The 25,610-nt window shown below is 38.5% G+C and overlaps 1 long non-coding RNA gene across 1 annotated transcript; it reads left to right on the top strand.

Moving 5' to 3' along the window:
* The first annotated feature begins 883 nt into the window (after positions 1 to 883).
* LOC128852762 (uncharacterized) lies at positions 884 to 23,804 on the top strand. The gene is made up of 6 exons (XR_008450815.1): positions 884 to 1,006; positions 1,826 to 2,057; positions 9,413 to 9,553; positions 13,855 to 14,008; positions 16,229 to 16,373; positions 17,807 to 23,804. It is a non-coding gene; the product is annotated as an uncharacterized LOC128852762 (long non-coding RNA).
* Positions 23,805 to 25,610: the final 1,806 nt, after the last annotated feature.

The following is a 25,610-nucleotide window of genomic DNA, read 5'->3' as shown; positions in this document are numbered from 1 at the left end:
GTCACCATAAATATAAGTTTAAAATTCCAGTCCTTCTTCCCTGGTCAGCCTCAAAATTAATTTCATAGAATCACAGAATAGTTTGGGTTGGAAGGGACCTTAAAGATCATCCAGTTCCAAACCCCCTGCCATGGGCAGGGACATCCCACTGGCTCAGGCTGCCCAAGGCCCATCCAACCTGGCCTTGAACACCTCCAGGGATGGGGCAGCCACAGCTTCCCTCAAGAACCTGGGCCAGTGAATTTCTCTCAGTGAGTCGATTTTTTTTAATAAAAAAATGCCCCTTCTGAGAACCACGTGGCTCTCGCTTTCCCTCTGCAGGATCACAGAATGATAGAAGCATAAAATCATTAAGGTTTGAAAAGATCTCTAAGACCATCCAGTCCAACTGTCAGCCCAACACCACCGTGGCTACTAAACCACGTCCTGAAGGGCCATGTCTACACATTTTTTGAACTCCCCCAGGCATGGAGACTCCACCACTTCCCTGGGCAGCCCATTCCACTGCTTCAGCTCTCTATTGGTAAAGAAATTTTTCCCAATATTCAATCTAAACCTCCCCTGGTGCAACTTGAGGCCATTTAATCTCCTCCTATCGCTTGTTTCTTGGGAGAAGAGAACAGAACCCACCTCACTCCAACATCCTTTCAGGTAGTTGTAGAGAGCAATGAGGTCTCCCCTCAGCCTCCTCTTCTCCAGGCTAAACAACCCCAGCTCTCTCAGCCGCTCCTCATAAGACTTGTTCTCCAGCCCCCTCACCAGCTTCGTTGCTCTTCTCTGGACACGCTCCAGGGCCTTAGTGTCTTTCCTGTATTGAGGGGCCCAAAGGAAACGAGTATCAGTCTCCTTGCCCAACAAGTCAAAGACTCTTCTTGCTTCACAGGCCAGATTTGTGTCCCTAACATTTTTTTTTCCTAGGTGAAAAACAGATTAAACTGCATCTTTTGAATAAATAGTATATAGGAAATGGGGAAAAGTGTGACGTTGAATATAGCAACACTAAAAAGTAAGTATCCTGACATTTTCCACAAATGAATATTACATTTTCAGCTAAAAATAAAAAAACCTAAGTTTTATTGTGTTTTTCATTCCTGTGTTATCATGCTCATGATAAATTTGGAGAATCTTACAGGTGCATTCAGCCAGAGAGTCAAAAATAGGGCCCTGCTGGGTGTTTTTAAAGAAATGTGTCTTTAAAGGTTAAGTACAAATGAAAGGATGTAGCAGTTTTGTCCAATTACACTAATGTTTTAAAGACAGCAGTACTGTCATATAATTCAAGCTAAATAACATCTTAGAATATAACAAGGATTGAGGGACGGGTAACACATGGCACAGAGGCACCCAGACCCTATATAAGTATAGGAAAAAAGGCAGCAGTGAAAAGATTGAATGGACTGGATTGTGAATGGATATAGTGAATATACTGGTTGTTATCCTGCTTTTGCTGCTTCCTTCTCTTTCGGTCACAAATCAGACTTTGTTGGTCTGGACCAACATTCTTCTCTTTCTCTGCTCACCGAATTTCTGCTTAGCATTGCAAGGGTCGCGACTAATTCCTGAAGCAAGAGATTCTTATCTGTTTTCCCTCTCTTAAATATCTCAAGAGGATGGGGCCAGACTCTGTTCAGTGGTGCCCAGCGACAGGAGAAGGGGCAATGGGCACAAACTGGAACCCAGGAAGTTCCACCTGAGCATGAGGAAAGACTTCTGTACTGTGAGGGTGATGGAGCACTGGAAAAGGCTGCCTAGGGAGGTCGTGGAATCTCCTTCTCTGGAGACAGTGAAAACCCTCTTGGATGCATTTCTCTGCACTCTGTTGTAGGTGACTCTGCTTTAGGAGGGGATCGGACTGCATGAGCTCCAGATGTCCCTTCCAACCCCAACCGTTCTGTGATTCTGTGACCTCCCCTGGGCGCTCTGTTCCTCTCCAGACAGCCTATGCACCCGTGTGAGAGAATTTGGCCAACATGAGACCAAACAGGGAAGAATTTACAACAGAAAAGTAATGCAGATGGCTGAGAACCACGTGTCAAGCGTTCTCCAGGTGCAGAGAGGTCAGTGATGCTAACATTAAAAAGCAAAAATACTGGAAAAATCAAGCTGTGTATGATAGTCAATATTTTTCTTCACTTCATATGCTCTTTTAGTTCTCTTATAATAGCTTAGGTATAATTTTTCCTTTGTCTTGTACTAGATATTAGAGGCATCCTATTGTAGTTGGTTTGACAGTCATATCATTTTTGTTTATAATACAATTTGACTGACAATAAGTCAGGGGACTGTGATTTGAACTCCTCACCATAACCAGCCTGGCAATCATCTTTCTCATTTATAGTGCAGTTTGATTGACAATAAGTCAGGGCATTGGCAGCCGGTTAGTTTGTGTTTTCCCCCGAATGCATATTTCTAGCTAAGACAAAACATCTATTCCTAAACAGTCTGGGAGATAATTTATACAGAATTCTAAAAGGGTGATATACCTCAGCATTATCACTAAAATAATATTATTCTTTGGCTTTCTACCAATTTCACTTTTAAGATGATGGTTTTCTTTCTTTCTCCTCTGCCAATTGTGTCTCTAGTTTTCATCAACATTATTAGAGCTTCGTATAATTACAGCTTATATCTTAGCAACTGCTATGTAGGTTCTTGACAATTTTTCTTCTTAACAAGTATCAGAAATGCTATTACCTGCTTTGCAAAAGCAACATCCATCTACTATAATTGGGTTTTTTTGGGGATTCTTTTCAGTGGTGGCTGCTCATGCAATGTTGATTGTAGCCAGTCACTTGCAGGATATCTTTGTTCTGGCACTCACTATGATGTTGATAAGTGTCATCTCTAAATAAATACATTTTCTTTGACATTTGGCACACTACTGCCTTCCACTAGTAGGTCTCAAAGCCAAAGCCAGCATAGTTTCTGGTGATGTAATAGCAAAAGGGCAGTTTGCAGTGACCTTGTCCAAAACGTGGCCAGGAATCAATGCCAAAAATGTCCATGAAACACTCCCTCTGCAGCAGAATAACAACCTGTCAGGATGCCTGATGCATCTGTGCCTTCCCTGCAGCGTCCAAAGAAAGACGAAAGCGAGAGTATGGAAAACAGACACCCTAAAAAGCATTTTTCCTTACGAAAATAAAAAGAAAGCAGACATTTGCATATTAGCGGTGCTCTGCAGTTTCAGTCTGATCTTTAGCCGCTCTCAATTGGATATACTTCGTGAGCGCAGCCACTGTGGAGGCAGGTTGAAGGGCAAGGGAGAAGGGTTCATGGGCAGGAAATCAATAATGGTGCAATTCCAAGGATGAGGCAGCAGATTTTGCAGCCACTTAGAAGTCCATTATTCACATCGGCTCTGGTGTCCATGGTTTGCAGGGTACTGCCTGCGTTATAAAGGGCAAATTCTTCATACTCCCTATGCATCCTCACAAGACGCGTTTAATTCAAGAAGTAACGCAGCTACAGAGATAATACTAGTTGGGATTTTTGTGGAGCACTCATGATTTTTTTAACAAGAGGGATATGATCCCTTCAGAGTTTAAATGTGCCACCTTCACGTGCAAATGTTTTGTATACAAATACTGTAAAGATTTACTCTAGTCATTGAGTATTCTGCTCAGAAATAGTTTCAAAATCCTTCATAAAGAATCCAGTCAGCTACATCATTTCAATGTGCTTGAAGGGCTGAGGTTTGAACCAGCAAAAATATAAATTGCACTCGAGCTACTGGGGAACAAAAAGTAGAACAGGTATGCTGGTGTCTACGCTTATTACTAAAGGATGAAAGGGTGAGGAGAAACTTTAAATTGGTACTGAAAAGACATTAGGCTGCAGAATCCGTACGCAAAAATATTCAGTAGAAAAAGAAGCCTAAAATGAGACCTGAAGGCACTAATACAGAGGATTGAAATGCAAAGTTTGTTCACAGTGGAGAGAAAAATATTTATTCCTTGTTTTCCTTTCCAAATAAATTTCTTCCTGATGCTGTAATCTCATGCTGCTGTTTATCTTAACCTGTGACTTTGCTTATTTCCTCTTCTCTTCCGAAAAATCATCGGTGCACTTAATCAGCCTCTTTATTATATGATGTCAAATAGGGACCATCTTCCCGTCAAACACCTGAACTGGTGAATTCCCCCAATTAAACACCACCAATTTGAACAACGAAGATTAACAAAATAAAAAGATCAAAGGAAAGAGAACTAAATTTCAAAGATACCCAAGGCTAATGTAACACAGTGCTGGGCTCAGAGCTCATGCAGAGAGCTGTTGGCTGTAGGCAAGCTAAATGCAACCTGTTTTACATCTGGATCAAAGTTAGAGAAGTCTTAATACTGTTATCATTTCTTGGGATTTTTCTTTTTTTCCCTGAACAAATGGCAAAGAATATAGCAGCAATTATTGCTATAATATGGATTTCATAAAAGAACATAATGGCTGTGTTCTCTTACTTCTGTTCCCTTGATGTTCAGCATTCAGGTAACAATATTCGCTATCATCTTTTCCAGTTAACCACTGATGGGCTGTTTGGGGCACAACAGTAGTTGGTTATGGGGTAGAAGCAGACACAGTTGGTCTTGCCAGCTTTCCATGTCCATTTAAAGTGGTTTCTCTTCTAAGACCAGGAGCTGAAGCAGCTATTGCTATGAGCTGGAAAACAGAAGCATCTATGAACTCTGTCCTTAGCTGTGCTTTCAGTAGTAGTTAAATTTCAGGAATTTTGTTAATTATTGACCACCTTCCTCTGGTAAAAAAATTGAAAAATAGACCATTTTGTCCTCTGGTGAACTATAACGGAAGACTGAAGTGCAGGGTAGAAAGATACAAAACCAAAATAGGAAGCTTTTAATTTTTGAAATATGAAGTCTTTCCAAGTTGATCGTGCAAAAAGGGAAAAGCAAAACAACAGCTTGGACCCAGACCAAAGGGAAAACCGGGGAACCCAGCTTCCCAGTTTAGTAGTCTGTTCCTAGGAAACACTACTTAAAGTAAATACGCGAAGAAAATAGCAAAATATACTGTCTTTTATTGTCATCTCTCTAAGAAACTGCCAAACAAACGGCTTTCTCTGATGTAACACAGAATCACAGAATGCCAGGTTGGAAGGGACCTCTGGGATCATCTGGTCCAACTTTTTAGGTAATATATACTTTAAATGAGATGGCCCAGAGCCCTGTCAAGCTGAGCCATAAAAGCGTCCAGTGTAGATAAATCCATCACTTTCTTGGGGAGATTATTCCAATGCTCAACTGTTCTCACGGTGAACTTATACCTACTACACTTTGTCTTTTCCATGTGACTCCTCGCAAAAAGGGAGTCTCCATCCTCTTGGTAGACACCCTTTATATACTGCATTACATTTATTAACACTTAGCCATTAAACAGTATCAGGGGTAACATTTATTCTTTCTTTCCATACTTCCAATTATCATGTCCAAGTTATGTGTTCATAGTTTTAAATAACAGAGAAATTCTTAGGTCTTTGTGAAAACCTTTTCCCTTATCCTTGTATTATTACAAATATAGATTCTCGACTGCTTTTATTATTGCCCAAATAGTGCAATGCTTGGAAGTCAGATTTGGGTGTGGGGTTTTTTTTAGTTGGCCACTCCCTTTTTTATATTAATGTTTTGCTTTGTAGGAGGAAAAGAATACAGCTAGTCAAAAGAGACAATATTCACTCTTTCCACCACTACTGGTTAAACATACTTACATTATGTGATTGAAAGAATTGAATTTAAGTTTTGTTAGGCTGTAATAAATGACATTGCCACTGTCCAGCAGTTCTTCTGCACAGGAGAGGTAACTGAGGACATGAATAAAATATTGGCATTCGAAAAACATTTTAAGTTAAATCTCAAAGTAGCTGATGAAACATTTCTACAGCAGATCTGTCAGCTCATGCTCCAAGTAGTAACTCTTTTGCTTGTTGTTTGTTTGTTGTTAAGCAGTGAAAAAACAACCCCAAACTGAAAGAGCTGAGCTTGGGGAGAATGTAAGTGTCCCACACTCAGAATCATAGAATACTTCGGGTTGGAAGGGCCACTTAAAGGCCACCCAGTCCAACCCCCCTGCAGTTAGCAGGGACATCTTCAACCAGATCAGGTTCTCAGAGCTCATCCAACCTGACCTTGAATTTCTCCTACCACCTCTTTGGGCAACGTGTTTTGGTGTTTCAAGACCCTTATTATAAAGCATTTCTCCCTTCTATCTAGCCTTTATCTACCCTTTTTTTAGTTTAAAACCGTTACACTTTGTCCTATTGCAACAGGTCCTACTAAAAGTTTTGTCCGTGGGTAAACCCACTCAAATTACCTGAGAGAGACACTTTTCCAGTCTTGTCATTCATATGGATCCTCTTGCTTTGCTCTTTAGTCTCCATGCCCAATCTCACAGTACCCGAATACCTTACAGTGCAGTTTGCTTCTTCTTCAACGAGTCGGCGAGGCAGAGGTGTACTGCGTTCCTCTCCTGCAGGTTTAAAGCTCGGGCTGCCTGTACGCTGCACTCATAGAGAGGTCTTGAATCCAGACTTGATATCTGTACCTACCGCCTGCTCGAAGGTGCACAGCCACCTCCGGCCAGCACATGCTAGAGACCGGAAAGGCACTGGAATTTCTAAGCTGTGGGACCACATCAGACTGGAGGTTGGGTTCCAGTTCACAAAAGGTGTGGAAGCAGCTGGGGAGATAAGCTGGTTTGTCCAAATTGGTCTAAATCTGTGGCTTTGTTGCAAGTTGACGCTCCCTGAGCTAAGCTAGTGCAATGCTCTCCAGTGCAGAAAGAGGTAAGGGGAATGCAAAAATGGTCTGGGCGTTTATTAATACTCCTAATGAAACATTACCTTTATTTAATATAAAGAACAATGTGTGACATATAAGGTCTGGTCACGGGACCAGATATTCAGGGACACGTAATTTAAATCTAACAGCAATTGACAATTCTAACATCAGCTAAAATATCTCTGTTTGGATTTTAATTCTTCTCCAGCTATGGGATGACAGCATTGAAGATTAAAGCTTTTTTTACTTCTCTTTAAGATCTCAGCAAAGTGTAGATTTGAAACACAGAAAGAGGTTGACCTTCGTATTAACCTGAATCTCTTTTCCTGTTTCGTCTTGAACATATTTTATTCTCTTTATGCACAGTGGGGCTCTTTTTTTCATGTGCTCTGCTGTTGAACGAAATGCCAAAAAGATGGAGTGTGCACTTTTACATCAAAGAAATGATGAGACCATAAAAACTCATTTCCCTTGTGGCTTCTTAAATTGTTGCTAAGGAATTGAATGAGTCTGTCTGAAACAATGTGTCCCTTTAAATTCTGTTTTCTTATTTGTCTCAAAACACAAAGACACATTTTCATGTAGATCGTGATCCAAGGCCACTAAAGTCAATAAGATTCTTAGTTACCGCAGTAAGCGGTAGGTCAGATTTTTCAGCTGTTTCACTATGTAACCCCCTGGACAAATTGTTTTATAAAGAGCTCGTTATCTAGAGGGGGGAAAAAAAATCCCAGTGTATGTTGTTTTTTCATCTAATTATAAATTTTACCTTCACATGGGCAAGAATTAAGTGAACTTCCTTCTTACTGAGCAGAATGAATCCAACAAGGACAAGAAAGGTCAAGCAGTAGTTAAAATCAGAAATACAAACCAGTAAAAATATTGATTTACTTCAGTTTTTCTCGTACATAAAGGTGATGTGCAGTAGGAACAAACACAGGGACAAAATCCTCAATTTAGACTCTGTTGGAGGGAAACCTTCCCCAGTTCTATATAACAGGTTTGGATAATCACTCTTACTGCTGGAAGGAATGATTTGTTACTACTACAACCCAGTAAGTTGTGAGAAATGGTCTTGATTGGAATGAAAAGACATTGTAAAGCAATTAAGTTCTGACTATTAACAAAGCTCCCACAGGGAGCATTAATTTTTAAAAGTAGACAAAGCCTGCATTTAGTAGCTGTATTGCTGTGGCTTCACTGAAATATGGAAAAATGCTACAGCAACTCTACACTGTTGCAGATATTCTTTATCAGTTCCCAGGGAAAGGTTGTGAAGTTCCAAATTAGAAAAGCATTTAAGCATATGATGAACTTTCTTTCATTTTAACCGCATATAAATTAAACAATTTGCTAAGTCCTTTGCTTAATAAGGAGCAATTTAATATCTGCTTATAGCCCAGGTTCAGATTTCATTGACGTCTCCATTCCTCTGAATTGGAGCCTTAATTCCCTGAATTGTTATGGTATTTTGGGGGTTTTTAGTCCAGAAAATTCCGCTTTTCTCCCAGACGCAAAGCAGTCTTCTCCTTAAAGATACCCATAGCGTGTATCCATGTTCCTTTCCAAAGTTCCAGCCTTCTGCTCTCTTTAGTTTACAGTTTATTTCTCACTTCAAAGGCATTTAGTAATTTAAGAAGGTAATTTTTCAACTGTTCAAAATAGCTATGTCTTCCTCTGCCAGTTCAAGAAAAATCCATTACTGGAGAAGCTACTAAACCTTTTTGATGCAGGCCTCTACCTCTGATCATGCTGAGACGTTGACACTCGCTTTCTTCCCCTATTCTGTACATCACAGACTCCTGCCACTCTTACATCCAATGTCTGATCGATCAGTCTGTTTTATGCCTAGAAAGAGACATTTCCAGTTATGATTCCAGGCTGAGACAGCAGAACAATGGGAAAACATTGCTACCAGTAAAATATACTTAATATTTTAAAAAGGTTGGAGTGAGCCAACAGTCTCTACGAAAGCCTTTGCGAAGGCTTCAAGCCAGTTTCTCAGATTACATTGTTTATAATCTCACTTGGGTTATTTCCCAGCAACTGTTGGGAAAACCTGACTAGTTTTGTACCTGAAACGAGTTTGTCCAGTGCTAAAGTTAGAATACAAGAATACAAGGCTACCCAGGGTGACCTTTAGGATTCCGATTAACTGAATGGTTGTAGCAATTCTGGAACTGAAGATGTTCAAACATCTGAATTACATCGGAGTCTTGGCTTGGGTCTGATTTTTTTTCCTGTGTGTTTCTTTTCATGTCTCTGTGTTTTTTCCCCTCCCGGTATCATCACTCTGGGCTGAGTGATAGAGCCATGTTTCGTTCCACACTACTGGTTTTGAAAGTGTCGATGCAGCAGATGCAGGAATACGGGTTCAGAGAATCACAAAGGGATAAATGGGTGAATTTGCTCAATGCTTCTGATTGCAGAGTTCCTTGTATTAAGCATTTATGCTCTAGTAGTTAGAAAAGAGAAGCCCAACTATATTGGTATTTTGTTAAAAATAATTTCTGGCAAACTGCACTGAAAGTGAGTATTTCATATTATTACTTAAAACTCAGAGCATTAAAATTTGGTTTCATATCCAAAGAAAGCAGGCACTCATTTTCAATACCTGTACATAGGATGCTGTCATGTTGGGTACTGCAGCCCTGATTCTGGAAGATGGAGGATCACTAGCTTTGGTGTTCTTGGAAACAGAGAAGAAAAGCAATTCGGAAAGGGAAAAGAAGTCTCCAGAAGATCCAGTTTTCATTTTTAAACCAGTAAGTTGCATTTTTAGTATCCCACGTTGATGTTTTTTCCTTTGCCATCAGAAACAAGTGTAGAACAAGTTCATACATTTTAATCTAAGAAAAACTGATAGACCTCACATGTTGAAAACCTGCTGTACAAACAGCTGACCCCTTCAGCTAACTCCTCCAGGAGTAATTCCATTACCCCTGTTCTTCCAAGATGCTTTTTTTTTTCATTTAAAAAATGGTGTTTCCCACCTGAATAAACCTTTGACATTTCTGCAACGGGTAAATCACTACCATTGGGGTAGTTACCCATTTTTCACCAGAATTAATTTTTGTGTGTGAAATATCTCAATGTATACGTTTCTTTCCATGCTAAAAAATGACTTTGAAGAAGTGGGAAAAGAGGAATTTTCTGCATTGATGTTGGAAAGAATTGTTTTGCTATTTGCGAAATGCACTAATGCCTTTTGATTAAAACTAAAAGTGAAAAATCTGACTCTAGTTTGAGAGACAAAATTTCTTCAGTGAGTCAGAGAATGAAAACACCATCAGGTAGCATTGTGACTTCTACGTGGTCTCAAAAACATGCTGCTTTGGAAGAAACATTTCTAGAAGCTCAAGAGCATTTGTCTGCAAACACTCCTTGAGCCCAGGTGTTTAACTTATGTTTCGCTTTTGTTTCTTACAAATTGATGTCCAGCACAAATTCAATTGAATGTGAAATTCAGTGGCCAACTAGCTCTGGACCAGTAAAATCCATGTTAAAACAGTAGAGTACATAACAGAGATGAACTCCATTCAGTTACCAAGCTGAGAAGTTGAAGATAAAACCAGAAGAATGAGAGGTTCTGCTGTCTTTTTCAGAAGGCAGAACCCTCGATTGCATTACTTGTGCTTCCAGAATGTCACTGGCTTTTGCAAATACACAAGGAAAGTTCTTCATTTCCTGCTGTGATGCAAAACAAGGGATTCTCAATGTCTATGCTTGTACTTTGTTGCGCTTTCCAACACATCCCTCTCAAAGAGAACATTTATAGTGGAGAAGAACTGAGTCTCTGGTAATGCAACAGAGCTAGAAAAAGGAAGATTGTTACTCCCTTCCACCTAGACTTACAATGAGCTTTGTGGAGTAATTTGTGATATCATCTTGCCACCCATTTTCATTCCAAATGAGCACTAGAACGTGCAGTTTGTATTTCAAAACCTGCCTATTAGACCTACAATAAAGGAACGGTGCGACTGAGCTTAAGGGTGATGTTGAGAATAGTAATGAAATAATGACTTCTGTTGAGATCTTTAGTAATGTTTATTGATTTCATTTTTGTGTAGGCATATAGTTGAAACCAAGAGCAATCCTTACTTTGCAGGACTGTAGATTTCAATGTCCACTACAACAAGAAGTCTGTAGACTCGTTACATCCTGAATATATTCATAAGAGGAGTATTTTCATGAACATTTCAAGACGACATTCTAAAACAATGCAGCACCAGAGAGAACTGAAAAGCCTTTGTACAGAGCTGATCACGGTCATTCATGATGTCCTAATTTGTGCCTATGTTTTAGCATGTTTATGAAGAATTTCTACATCCATTTAATGAAAATAATAGAAATGTACTGATTCAGTGCATTACTCTCTTAAAACAGTCATAAAAAAAGATTTATCTCAATTATCCAATGGTAAAAATTATATTGCTCAATTTCTTCATCTTTAGTGCATATCGTAACATAGAAAAACCACTTTGCAAAGAGCTTTATGTCAAGGGAATTCCAGGCCAGTAAAGGAGTGCACACTGAAATGACGAAAATTGTAGTTTGAGGATATTCACAAAAGAAATGATGGTGTGTTTATGAAAGTTAAACTCTGAATTTGTTACTTGGCTATGTGCTAGTAAATTGTACAGGCATATAAAAAGGGAGCATACTTAACATTGAGGAAGAAGTTGTTATGCCATTGAGGACATGTTATTACTGGAAAAGTATCTTTAGTATGGTTGCATTTACAATTGATAAAAATAAAAAAAAAGTTAAAGGGAAAAGGGAAGTTAAATAAGGAATTTAGTTTTGCCTTAGAATCAGTGCCCTTTCAGTACAATGGAGTAACCGTGAGAGTGCTTTTGGAACAGAGATGGTAGAGACCAGTCAGAGGTCTAGAAAATACAGTCGCTGAAGAAAGACTCTGTGAACTAGTGCTCTTTTAGATTAAAAAAGAGAAAGCTAGGGCTACGTGACCTCCCTTCCAGCTTTATATTTCTGTGGTAATAAAAGGAACTGAAGGAGGATCACTGCATCCAAAGACATAATCCTACCTTTCAGGAAATGAAAATTACTTCTGTATAAAAGTTGAACTGTCACCTTTCCTACAGATTTGTATAAAGAAATAAGGGAACATCAGTGTCCTTTTACTCCCAGAATAGGCAGGAAAGCATCTTGCATGCGATGGCAAGATTTTGTTTTTATGCAGGAGAGTAGGCTGTTGATTAAATTTTTGCTCTTGCTGGACTGCTCTTTGTCTATTGTTTTACTATTTTATTAACATTTATTATATAAATATTTAGCTAGCAGATCAGATGACACTTGGAGCTATGCAGTATTAAAGCAGTAAGCAAATAACTGTTTTTTAACTGTAGGTGGTAAATGTGCTTACAAATATCTTCATAAGAAGCACCTCAGGTGCACATCAGGTCTTGACAATGCAACTTTCTAGCAAGACTCCTAATCAATAATATACATGAAGTATATGCCATATGGCCACATACAACTCACTGGAATAATAAAGGGTATTTTAGTTTATGAAAATCATCTTTCTAAAGTGAAAATTACTCTTAGAAAACTATCAGACAAAAGGTGAAGGAAAACGAACCCATTCAAAACAGGTATACCCATTAAAATTGGGAAATTCTCTGTTTACTGTTCTCCAAATAGTCTGTGATAAAAGTCAGGGGTCGCTTTTTTTTGCTTTGCTTACAGGAGTGCAGAGAGATGCCTTTTCTTCTCTTCTTGGGTGGCGGAGGTTATTGCATACAGGATGTTATGAGAACAGGTAGGCAGAGGAGGGAGAAGATGGATGCGTTACAAAGGCTGTTCCAGGTTTAGAAATTAAAGGCAGATAAATGGAATGCTGTGACATCCTGATATAGAAAATCGGTGGTAGAATCAAGCATAGGACTCCAGTCTCTTGATGCCTTGTTTAGTATTTGCTCTCTGCCATGGTTTCTCAATACCAATCCTGTTTATCTGCCTGGACTGTGCTTATGTCTCCAGGTTTCTACTCCGCCTCTGCACTTTCAACCTGCCCAATGCAACAGAGAGTTAGCAGGATAGAAAGTTTTAAATAGATGCTTCTTCAGATTGTCTTTGCATTTAGCTTATTTTTTTTTATTATAGCAGGAACACTGGAATTGTTAATATTTTCCATTGATTAGATGTAGAAAGATTTTGAAGGTTACTGGTTCTGTTTCTGAGAAACCATAGCAAGACACTTTGTCTTTCAGGCAACTGCTGTGGAGACTTGTATAGATCTGGCACGTTTGTTCTTGTATTTTTTCTTAAATTTTATTCTTGAGATTCGCTTAGGAAGGAGTTGTTTTAAAAATTCATTATTATTTGATTGCAAGTTGGATGTCAGCCAACTAAATTTTTGAATTTGAAAGAAAATGCAGCATCAGCTCCTCTGGAACTATAATGGAATGAAACCCTCCAAGCACTCATTAAAAGGGCTTCTGACGTCTAGCAAAATTAAATGAGGTGTAAATCACTGAACTACCATATGTGGGTTTGAAATGGAATATTTAATTTTGTAGAATCCAAACCCAAGGCTAAAGGGAAATTTAACTACACCAGCGTAATGTTTTGATGATGGAAGAAGTAATGCCATTTTAAAGGTTTTATGTTTAAAGTTTAATTTTAAAAAATATTTATCGAGGGAATCTCCATTGATATCTCCATGGTTATCTGGGGTAAAGGCAAATGCTCGAGGAATAATACTAAAGCATAATAGTAACTTTCTTCCACTGCAGAGTTTCTGAGGGCTGTAGAAATATTATTGGAAAATTCTGATTGTAGAAGCCTGATCATTATTCCTTCTCTTAGCTTCCTCCTGATGATTTTGTGCCCTTTGATACAGCTTATATCAGGGGAAGTTTGTTGTTGTTCCTCAGTCACTGAAGGATGGAAGTGGTTCCATTGTGGAAGTAGAAGGCATCAGGAGCTATCAAACAGTCTTCCTTTTATTCAAAATGCAGCCGAAAAGTGCTATTTTTACAATAACAGTAGTACTGTAAGTAAATGTTTTTATTCCTGCTCTTTCCATTGACCTTTTTTTCAGAATAGAGGCTTCATTATTCTGATGCCATGCAAGTTCCAAAGAAAAAAATGCCTGTCCTGAAATCTTTGTGAACAGACATAAGGAAAGGGGTATGGGCGCATCACCTGAACAAATAAATACACAGAAGAATGGGTCACACTTTGTTATACATGAAGTAAGTTTGATTTTGATCCCTCCTGGCTCTATTTGAATTATAGCTTTGAGAGATTATATGGTTTATTTTATGGTTTTACAGTAATTTGAGTTGTCAGGCTGTGATTCAGCCTTTCACTGAACTGTCAAGAATAAAGGTGAGATGGTGTTGTTTCATCATTATTATTATCTAAATGCCTTTATGAAAGCAAGCAAGGATTCATGTCACACGCTTCAAACGGGTAACCGCCCCAACGTGAAAACTAGTTTGAACAGATAAACATTTTTGTTTTCTTGTTTATATTGCACCTAAGAATGGAATACTTCTGTACAGAAATGTACTTCCTTGTGATGGGATGGATGAATAGACTTTGATTCCTTAAAGAGAGCTATTTGGTTGTCTCTTCAAGCCAGACAAGGTGGGACTCGTGAATTACATTTTAAGAGGAATCACTCTGAAGGCAAGGGAGAGATCTTGTGAGAAACCAGCATTTGAGGAAATCAGAGTTTCAGATTTATTAAGAATAAAGGCATTTTTCAGAAAAGGAGTGAGCTTTGAAAGACTCAGGATGTGCAGCACTGTGCTGAGAATAAGGAAGAGATTTGGTCCCTTCGCATTGTTCTCTGGAGTGGGGAAGCTGAGCAGTGGGAGTGTGCTGGGATCAAAGGATGGCTGGTAATTTATTTTGTGTTCTTTTCTACAGCTACTTTGATACCCAGCATAAGCTGAAATGAATAATGTTATTTTTTTTGAAGAAAATATGGTGTATTTGAAAACCAATGTTCAAATGAGCAATAATCCAGTCTGGTTTCCTTTGTGATATCCAAAGCAGCAGCATTTTCAGCTTGAGATAAGGGTAGGAAGACTGCTTAATTTCAAAGGTTTTCACTTTTATCTTAGGCTGGGAAATCTAAATACTTTAATGGGGTTAGTTTTTTAATTTAATTCCAGGTTGCTCATCATTTCACCTTTCAGCTGGACTATAGAGATAATTCAATCATATTTCCCTTGACAAGTTATCTGAATTATGCTTACATTTCTCTGCAGACGTGAATATCAGCTACCACAATAGAGAGCGTGGCAGACACTTTTGCCTTGCTTCTCTCTTTCTCCCTTCACTTAGGGACTACACCGATCTTGGTCCAAAATATCAGTGTCCTCTGACAAAGGCATGTGGAAGACAGCCCTTGGACAGAAGCGTAATGTGGTACTTCTGCACCAAGAAAATGCCAAAAGATTTGGCAGTAAGGCCAGAGAGCAGTAATCAGGCAAGAAAGGATTCAAAGATGCATAAGCAGTGTATTTTGGAGGTTTGGAGAGTCTGGACTCTGTTTTTGCCCAGAGTTTAAATAGTGTACTGATCTGTTTACATACTTTCTCCTCTTCGTTATTGTTTTGCAGGAAGACTCCTTTCATTTTCTTTTTCCAGAGCTATTCCCTTGCTAACCAGCATCTAAGCAGGTCTTCACCTTAAACCCAAATAGGTGAATACAGAGGAGGATTCTCTGATCTGATTCTTGATCCCAAATGGGTGATCAAGAAAGATACGAATATGAGGTCATAGTTTGTTAAATTCAAGTTTTTATGTTAGTCTTTACAAATTACTTTCATGTGTGAAAGGTCTTCTTTTGGAGATATCCCAACATTTCACAGATCTGGGTGACGGCACACTGAAATGAATGTCATGACATTTCCATGCTGGAATAAAGTCTGTCTTTTTAATGTTCATCTTCCTTTTGAGATCACTAAACGTGAAGATAATTTTTTTTTCTCCAACATTCATTACATCACTTCTGTATTTATGCAACCCTTGAAGGTCAAGATGGCAACAACTCCTCAGGATTTAACCAGTGCTGAACCATACAGTGCTTTGCTGCTTTTAGAAGTCCTCAGGTGTGAACTGCTACCATGATCCCACCGAGATGTTTCTGCCGCCTTTGCTGTAGGAGCCAACTGTACTACTGGTGTTTTCTTCTAGTTAAGAGGCAAACAGGCAACAAAGGTGCATTAAATACTTTTCCCTCGAGGCCCAGACTGTAATTCCTGAGTTTATTCTCTTTAATTGTAGATTATACAAACCTGAGAAAGCTCAGGATCTAAACGTACCCTTCACTTGACACACTGTTGTTCCGCTGCTATAGTTTGCTGACCTTCTTGAGAGAGATGGGGGCATTCATACTCGCAGGAAACATCCATACTGTCTGCTATTTATAAATTAGCCATTCGTTTTACATTTGGCAGGTGTTCATCCACAACCCTGGACATGAAACAGCTTTTTTATTTGAGGTGTTTTGGTGCCTCACAGAAGATGGTCCCTCTCAGCTGGAGAAACACCAGGATCTTTCTTCTTCATACAGGCAGCCTCTAGAATAATGTGTGTATGGAGGTGAGGATATACGAACAAAAACCAAATCAAACCAAAAAGCCTGAAACGATTATAAAATGTCAGAAGTGTGGCAGTGTGTGCAGATACATATCCGTGTGTGTGCACATGTGTATTCTCACAGGACGGTGCCAGATTGACACAGACCGATGGGTGACAGAGGTAACAGTGTCCTTTTGTAAGGCACAAACACTAGACCTGTTCTTTACCTGAGCTCTCTGTCCTATGCTGCTTTGATGGAATCATGAGTGCTAATGGAATTATATAAAAAAACAGAATGTAGGTTGTTTTCTGCAAGTTATTTTGGTTTGTTATTTTGTTTTAAAAAAAGTAATCTAGAATATACAAAATGAGACAGCAATAGGAGGATAGGTGTAACACGTTGAAGAACACTTACTTTAAAATCCAATTTAAAACACCAAGGTAGGCTGGTCTGTTAAACAAAGATCATAATCCCATGAGAAACTCTTGTTTCAAGTACAATAAACATACCATTTTGATCTTTAATCATTGTCAAAAGAGCTTTATAAGCTCTGTTTTACCATCTACATTTTCATTTAAGAGGGTGCACTCTTAAATTCTCCTCATGTAAAAGTGAGGAGTATTTTGTTATTATTTCTTTCAGTGTAGAATTACTTCTAACTGCCCTCAGATTATTAAAAAGCCCTGTATGTTTCGAGGGTCAACGTGGAATATAAATAGAAGGCCAAATTTGGAAATCACGGAAAAAGTGTGTTCATGTTGATAAAAGCAACAAAGAAAGTGAACAGATAAGATCAATTTGTTTTCACTAAGTTAGAGCTTTAAATGAACGTTAAAACTTTCTAACTTGCCTTACGTTGCAGTAGCTCTTCAGTCAGTAAATTATGCAAAGTTTATTACAAATTATCCTATGTGGTGTGATTAGACATTGGAATTATTTAAACGGATGGAAAGTGGCTCAACTCTAATCATGATTTTTATCACTTTGTTTTTTGATAAATGACAAAGTAGTCTTTCCAGAGTCTGGAAAAATGAGGGAAAGGGAGAAAATACAGAAGCACAAAATACAATAAACTTTATTATACTGCTGTGTAAAACAGTATTGGGAAATAAGTATACTTTGTGTAAAAATTTTTTCAGTGTCATGTTATTAAACCTTCTTAGTCTTAGACTTTCTTATAGTCTGAAGCCATGTGTCTTCATGGCATAACAAAATTATTTGTAGTTAGCAGTATAACCCACCCAGAGTGTTACCTTCCATGATGCGGCTCTCGATCTTCACACTGCTGCACAGGTAATAACTTTTCTTGGCAGTGATGAAGCCACAGATCTGCTCCACGGGATGTAGTGAAGAATCATATTTCATAATCTTGTTTTGAACATCATTTTAATATTTAGTATGACCATGTGCAACTCTGACAGAAGTAAACTGTGATACATGGAATTCATTTCAGTGGGCCAGACACGTGCCTCGTCTTGGAATGACAGCGAGCAGTAAAAGTCAACAAGGCTGGGAAAGACACCTGAGAAAATGCAACTCCACCATCTGTCTTCGCTTCACTCGTGTGAAATTGCTTTTAGACAACTTAAAGAACTACAGCATCGTATGAGATGTAAAATGTGGGGAGGAAACCTGGTCAAAACCGATTCACAAGCCATTGCAATGTGCTGCAATCCTTGTGGAAAACAGCAGTCTTCCAATACAAAGCAGTATAGGATTTATTGCTATTTCAAGCACAGTTCTGTCCCATTTGAACTGAATATGAACATTGCCATGCCACTCGCGACTCAGTCTGTGCTTCAGCATTTTTTATTTTATTCTGGCTTGCTTGTGCTATTTCTTTGTACTTAGCATTATATATGTGTCCCTTTTTCTATATTTTATGATTTTCTTTTAGATTTTCAGATTGTTAAAGAGTTCTTGATGGAACCATATTAATTTTTTATGTACTTCTAATCTTTCCTCCCTGTTAGGATAATTTGCTGTTGTGCCTTTATCTCTTGCATTTCTTTTTTCCTTATCACTTCTCAGATACTTGCATTTCCCTGAGCTATTTGAAGTCCATTACCCTTATTTTGTTATTTGCAATTTAAAGGAAGAATGGAAGACTTATCATTTTTATGATCTTTTTCTCTTGAATTAACTTCCACTTTAAGTTTCTCAACCACTTCCTCCTACAGAATTTGAATTAAATCTATAATAGCTATTTTCTGTGTAATTTCCTCCACTTCATAAAAGAAAAAAAGCAGTCTCTAGCACATCTAAAGAATTGAAAAGACAATCTATGTCCTGCCCTACTGCTTTTTCAAACAGATCCTCAGATAGTTGTATTCCCATCTAACCACTAGGTCCTGCCATGTAGACCTTTTCCCTTGGATACCTACAACAGTTGCTCTATTGAAAAAGCGTCCTGATCAGAAAATCTTTGCTTTAAACCTTATAGCAGCCTTATAATACTCAAAGAGGGCCTATAGGAAAGATGGGGAAAGGCTCTTTATTAAGGACCGCAGGGATAGGATGAGGGGGAATAGTTTTAGCCTTAAAGAAGACATTTAGATGAGATATTAGGAAGAAATTTTTTACTGGGAGGCTGGTCACCCAGGTCTCCCAGGGAAATCGCGGCTGCCCCATCCCTGGAGGTGTCCAAGGCCAGGTTGGATGGAGCTTGGAGCAAACTGATCCAGTAGGAGGTGTCCCTGCCCATGGCAGGGGTTGGAACTGGATGGGCTTTGAGGTTCCTTCCAACCCAAACCATTCTATGATTCTATGATAAACCTGTCACTGTGTGCACTTTCTTCTTTTTCTGTCCCATATTTCAACTAGTATTTCACGTATCTTCCTTTGACATTTTCCTCGGGACAAGTAAATAGGCCCTACACGAGGAACAACATCTGACTCTTCCTACCCTTCCTACACCTATTCTTCTAGAATTTGCTCTTCCCTTCCATAACTATGTCCCAGCACGATCCTGGTCTTTATCCCTTGATGAGGGCACAGATCTCAGCATCTCTCCTCGTAGCTTCTTCACTCACATCATACTGGCAGGAACTCCAGTGCAAGTCCACAAACAGGCCAGGCCAGATGCAAAGACGTTTTGCTCTTTTGTGACAATACCCATATGCCGAAGTATATGTAAAACTTGTTACCTCAGGAAAATAAGGTGCTTCTCAACAATGGTTAGTTCTATCATTATTTCCAAATGCAGATATGGAAGGTACTACTTTATATCCTCATGAAAATTAATGTCTTCAGCTAATTAAGTAATTGCTTGTGTGCTTGTCAAAATATTATATTTATACATGAAAATTACTTCTACAAGTTACTGAAAATAATTTCAAGGAATTAATACAATATGCCAGTTATATTCTTGGCATGTAATGGCTGTTTTGACATTAATACTGATTCAAAACTTGATTTACTCAATTCTTTTTTGACACCTATATAGTAGACAAGACAGGGATCAATGTATGTATAGCCTCTCATTTTTGCCAATTTTATGCAAATCCAAGGGCAAAAGAGAGCATAATTTTATTCTATTATTCCACTATAGGTCATACAATTTTTGTTTCATTATCCTTCTACTTTTTGCAAGTATCACTTCACAAACTTTAACAGTACAACTGCTCAAGTACTAACAGACTAAATAAAGAAGTATTTTGTTTTTTAAATACATAAAAGGGAATGAACAGAAAAATTCACTAGGGTCCAAGAGTCGTAACTGGAAAGGAAAATGCAATTTCAGGAAAAGCAAATGATTCCGTTACAGAGTTCAAACAAAATATTGAGAAATTAAGAGTAAGAGAGGTTACAACAGTAGCCATTAATAACAGTTTTTAAGAAGAAGAGTAAGAAATCAACATAAGATCATACTTAAAATAGAATAACTAACATTAGGCAGTACCATTCCAAAGGAACTGAACTGTGATTTAAATATAAAGATGGAAATTGTATTAATCAAAATAGTGAATGTACTGGTGATTTAGCTTACCCCACATTTTACTGTTTAGGGTTTTTTTTTTTCCCAAAGAGATGAAATTTGTGAGCCTGAAAATATGGACTGAGAAGTCACGCTTTAGCAGCCTTCGAAGGAATTGTTGTAGGACTTACAAAGCTCTTGGGTGAAGTATAATGTGATGAGGAAAAAACAGTAACCCACTAATAATAAATGCAGTCTTCGTAAGTCTTGCAAGGAAAAAATAGTGGATAAGAGAGAAATGGACCTAGTGGTTTATTTTGATTTTCAAAATCTTTTAGCAAGGCTTTTTTGACATCATTCAGCGTTATCCAGAAAAATGTGGGAACCTCAGCATTTTGCTGAAACTTAGGAATAGAATGACCAAATACAGAAATAAAAGCAGCAGTGGTATGAATCCCAAAGATTATTTCCTAATTTAGAAAAGAACGAGAGAAAATAACTCAAAGTAAATGCTTTCTCAGCTAGAAAAAGTCTAACAGCCATGCCCCTTTGGGATCATTAAGGGTACTGGATAAATTCAGTATACCTACTAATGATGTGTAAGAAAGGTTGAATTGAGAGATGGAGCTTTGCTGACAAGGAAAAAATGCCTGAGCTTAGTCAAGATTAAGCAGGATTGTGAAAAACTCCAGAAGGAATAGCAGTGAAAAAGAAATGCGGCAGAACGGATGCCGAGAAAAATATTCAGCAGAAGGGACATTTGCACTGGAAAATGTCAGTGTTTTCCAGATAATTTGTAACATATTGTAGCATGGATCAAGGTTTCAGCACAGCACACAATTACACATCTAGTCAGTAGAAAGACATCTGAAAACCTTTTATTTTTTTAAAAAAAAATCAAAGCATCATCCTGAGAGCAAAGCTCAATGTCAGCAGACTCATTCCGTCATAGATGGAAAGGCTATCAGGAATAACTTGGCTATTTAATTTTTTTGCATCTCTACAGAAAGTACGCATAAAAAAAATCATAATTTGATTTTATTTTCTGGTTCAGTGGACTTTTATTTGGAAGCAGACAGGTGTTTCAAATAATGACAATGTCACTGTCAGTGGTGATAGAACTTAGTTTTGTCTGGTACCTCCATTTTCCTGAAGTTTCTTTTGGTTTCAAGTGGACCTGAAGCAAACCTGTAATTTACCCCATTATTCTTGATCTAAAGTCCTCCGTTTTCAAATCTGTGTAAAAATGCAATCACTTTTTTTCCCTTGATGAAAAAAATTGGCAAAAGGAACAAACATTTCAGTAAAAGTCTGACATTTTCTTTGTAGAACAAATTTTGCACTTTGGCGTATGGAAAAATATAGAACCGACCCTAATTTTTTTTGTCCTGATAATGGCTTTTGATAAAATATCATAAATATTGATTTCTCAGTCCTCTGTTTAGCAGTTCTTTCTGAGTTTGGTAAGCTTCCTACAGTGTTTACATTCTTTATTGTAAGGTACTTTGCTCACCAATACTTACAGGAGATGACAATAACAAAGTGACTTACTTCTGTAGCAAAATACACACATGGGTGTTAATAAAAGGTAAGAGTTTCTGGCAAGGTTTCATTTTAGAAGGGTGCCAGTGAATTTTCTGTGAACTTCAGTTCTTTCTAATTTCTTTTAAAACAGATAAAAACTAGTCAAGGGAAGACTTATAAATTTAATTGTATAAAATTGATGCTTCTCTGGACGTGACTTACCGGATAAGGCAAACATGAACAGAAAATTGTTAATGTGTTATTCTGTTAGCACTAGAATCTGCTGAGTAGGGATAAATTTGTTTTACCTCTTTGGCACAGGCTGCCCAGGGAAGTGGTGGAGCCACCATCCCTGGAGGCATTTAAAAGATGTGTAGCAGTGGCATTTCGGGATGCAGTTTAGTAATCTTAGAGGTCTTTTCCAGCTTTAATGTTTCTATCATTCTATAATGTCAAAAAGGGTTATACGGAATGGTTAGGGTGACTCAGTGTCACTCAGTGAAAAATCAGCAGAGGATTTAGGAAAAAAAGAACCCTTCTGTTGCCCTCCATCCAAAGTGTTGTGTGTATATTTGGAAGGAAAAGGGAAAGCCTCGAGTCAAGTGACACTTGCAAGCTTCAGCAAGAAGCCTGTGCGGTGCATACCATAAGATCTGTCGGCTGCTCTGATGTGTTAAGCTAAAACAGCTCTTGAAACTGTATCTGATCACTCTGCAGCTATTACCTCCGCTACAGTACTCTACATGTTAGTTTTACCAATATGTCGTAAGGCCAACACAGATCTATATATCCCTGCCCAGAAGCAGGGCAGAGCTTGCCCCCTTTTACTTGGTGAGTCTGATAATATCTGTCCCAAGGAGAAGGGAAAGGGCATAGAAAACATTTATTTCTCTTAACGTGCTTGTAAAGAGGTCAACCACAAAGGTAATCGTTTTTTTTCCCATCTCCTGTTCAGCTGGTTATACTGTTCTTCTCAATATCACTGCAAAAATACATCTGCAGTAGATACTGTAAATAGTATTAAGCATCCTTAAAGAAAGATGTTGGCTGCAGCAAGGCTTGATTGATATTAGCCTGGTGGAGAGGGCCAGCAGAGCAGGGAGGGGGTGGTGCGTGAAGGAGAGGATGGATTCTGCTATATCTTGTCCTCGAGGTTTTGCAGAAATCCTGAGCAACTGAAGAAGTCTGTGCTCGAGGGCTGTTTCCCTTTACCCATTCCATCCTGCCTCACAACAGCAACCATATAGATACGTAAACATACTTTAGGCTGTTTTGCTGGATGTACACAAACATATCCGTGTTTTACTCCTTGTATACTAGAACTTAGGTTTTGATAGTAATAGCTGAGAAGCCTTTATACTTGTTTGTTCTATTTTGCTTTCCTATTTTTTTTTTTTAATTCACTAACTGAAAACTTTTGATAAGTTATTCAAATTCAAAAGTTGTAAATTCTACCCAAGATGCTTTAGTACATTAGTCCTTTAAAAGTGTAAATGATTTCTGTGCCAAGAACTGGAAAGATGAAAGGTGTAAAATGTCACAATTCCAAGAAAAGTGGAACTTTGAGATATGCATGTAACGATCAAAGGATTGACAGATCTGACTTCTTTCAGCCAGATCTGTTAACTCCATCTGACACCAAAAAAATCCCATCAAATCAGCATAGAAGAGAACCAATATTGGCATTTACACATCATTCATTTCCTAGAATTATGAAATATCTACTGCGTTGATGCTGAGATAAAGCAGCCAAAAGCTTCCTTCTTTGTAGCCTGTTACATTTAGCCAGGAGATAGCTGCCCAATGCTTCCCGCACACTGTTCCAAATTTAGAAACCTTTACAGTTGTGTTTAGGTTTTTAGTTACGATTGTTTATGCAGTAACATTGCTGTCATACTATTTTCTGCACCTCTTATAACAAGCCAAGTCCTTTCCTGGTGGACTGTTTGTGTTTTTCTTCCAGCTTCACAGAATCATCTAAAAAAGCTGTTCTAAGTTTGCCCTATGCAAATTTGTATTTCTTGATTTTTTTTTTGTTTTTATTTTATTTTAGAGGTATTTTTTTATTCGTTACTGAAGAAGAAATTTGACATTTAATGCATAAACAGACACTGATCATTGTGCTTCTGAATAGATCTCTTGCCTGGTAAAGGATTGTTGAGAGCTCAGCTTTGCTGTGAACGTTGATGTCAAAAATAAAGCTGACTTCTGTAGACGTGAACCAAAATCTTTCAATCTGAGAAAAAGAGAGTTTTGGCTTTAGAACATTTTTGGTTAGTATGAAGGAATTGAGAAAGCGGAGGAGGAATATCTCTCTCTGCCATGGTATGTAGAACTATTGCTTAATCTTGGACTATAATCTCATATTAATTGCACTTCTGGTCTCATAATGTTATTTAACAGAGGACAGTTGTTTGGCAGCCTTAATCACATGTAATATCATACAATTAGCAGACTGTTTGACAAAGGCTTCGGCCTCAGCTTCTTTTCATGAAATATAAAGCCACAATAAAACCTCCATTTCTTCTCTTTGCATCAACTCACCAATGCATTTCAAAACACATACAAAGAGATGTCTAGTAGCTAAGACATATGTTTGATCCCGAACAATGACCTGATCTATCTCAGCTCTGTTAGGAAGACAATGCACAGGGTCCCGGACTGAGAGCAGCTTGTGGGCCTCCTGACATCCTCTGGAATGAGACTGGACAAATTGCTTTTCGTCTCTGTTCTCCCCCCACACCTCCAGGTATTCCCTCTGTCAAGACTGTGAACACTTTAAGGCACAGTGTGTTTCTCTGTGATGTTTGTATTGTGCCTAGCTCTGATGTCCTGACTTGTACATCACAGCCAAGTACAGATTAGATACCACTGGATGTTCTTGTGCTCCTTACTGTAGTACTGATGTACTTGGATTTGGTTTTGGAAATTCAAGTGGTTTAATGATATTCCTGTGAACACACGCTAAACCAAACCCCAAAAAATTCCTCCACAAGCATAAGAATGATAGAACATGAAAAAGCATCAGTTTGGGTTTGATTTCAGATTCTAACTTGGACGTGTGTGTTTTGAGGTGGTACCAGGAAATGAAATTAAATGCCTTGTCTTTATCATCTTGGAACACAGACATCATAGAATCATTAGGTTGGAAAAGACCTTAGAGATCAACTCCAACCACAGATGACTGTTCAATAGCTAAAACAAACCTGCACACATCATCTCATGAATTCTCCATTTCAGCATTAGAAGAAAGCTTCAGACGGTCCCACTGTTCTTATTTTCTTCGTTGTTTGACTGCAGGGCTCATTATTATATTCCTATTTTGTAAAAAAAATGTAAAATGAAAACAGGTTATGGCCAAGTTGAAAAAGATGAGCCATATATGGCAGAACTGCTGAAAAAAAGGACGTTTTATGCAACTTTATTACTATAACTGCTCTTGTACTGCTGCTCAAAGTCAGGAACTTTAGTTACTGCTCATCCGGCTGGAAAAGAGAAGGAATTGAGGGTGCTGGTTGATGGGAAGCTTGACATCAGCTGGCAATGTGTGCTCGGAGCCCAGAAGGTCAACAGTGTCCTCGGCTGCATCCAAAGCAGCGTGGCCAGCAGGGCGAGGAAGGGGATTCTGCCCCTCTGTTCCTCTCTTGCCAGACCTCATCTGGAATATTGTGTCCAGTTCTGGAATCCTCAACATAAGAAGGATTTGGAGCTGTTGGAATGGGTCCAGAGGAGGCTACAAAGATGATCCGAGGGCCGGAGCACCTTCCCTACAAGGACAGGCTGAGAGAGTTGGGGTTGTTCAGCCTGGAGAAGAGAA

Source organism: Cuculus canorus, chromosome 7, assembly GCF_017976375.1.
Source record: "Cuculus canorus isolate bCucCan1 chromosome 7, bCucCan1.pri, whole genome shotgun sequence".
In the NCBI taxonomy this organism is placed as follows: Eukaryota; Metazoa; Chordata; class Aves; order Cuculiformes; family Cuculidae; genus Cuculus; species Cuculus canorus.
Note: the sequence above shows the minus strand (reverse complement) of the source record. Positions and strands in the feature narration are given on the sequence as shown.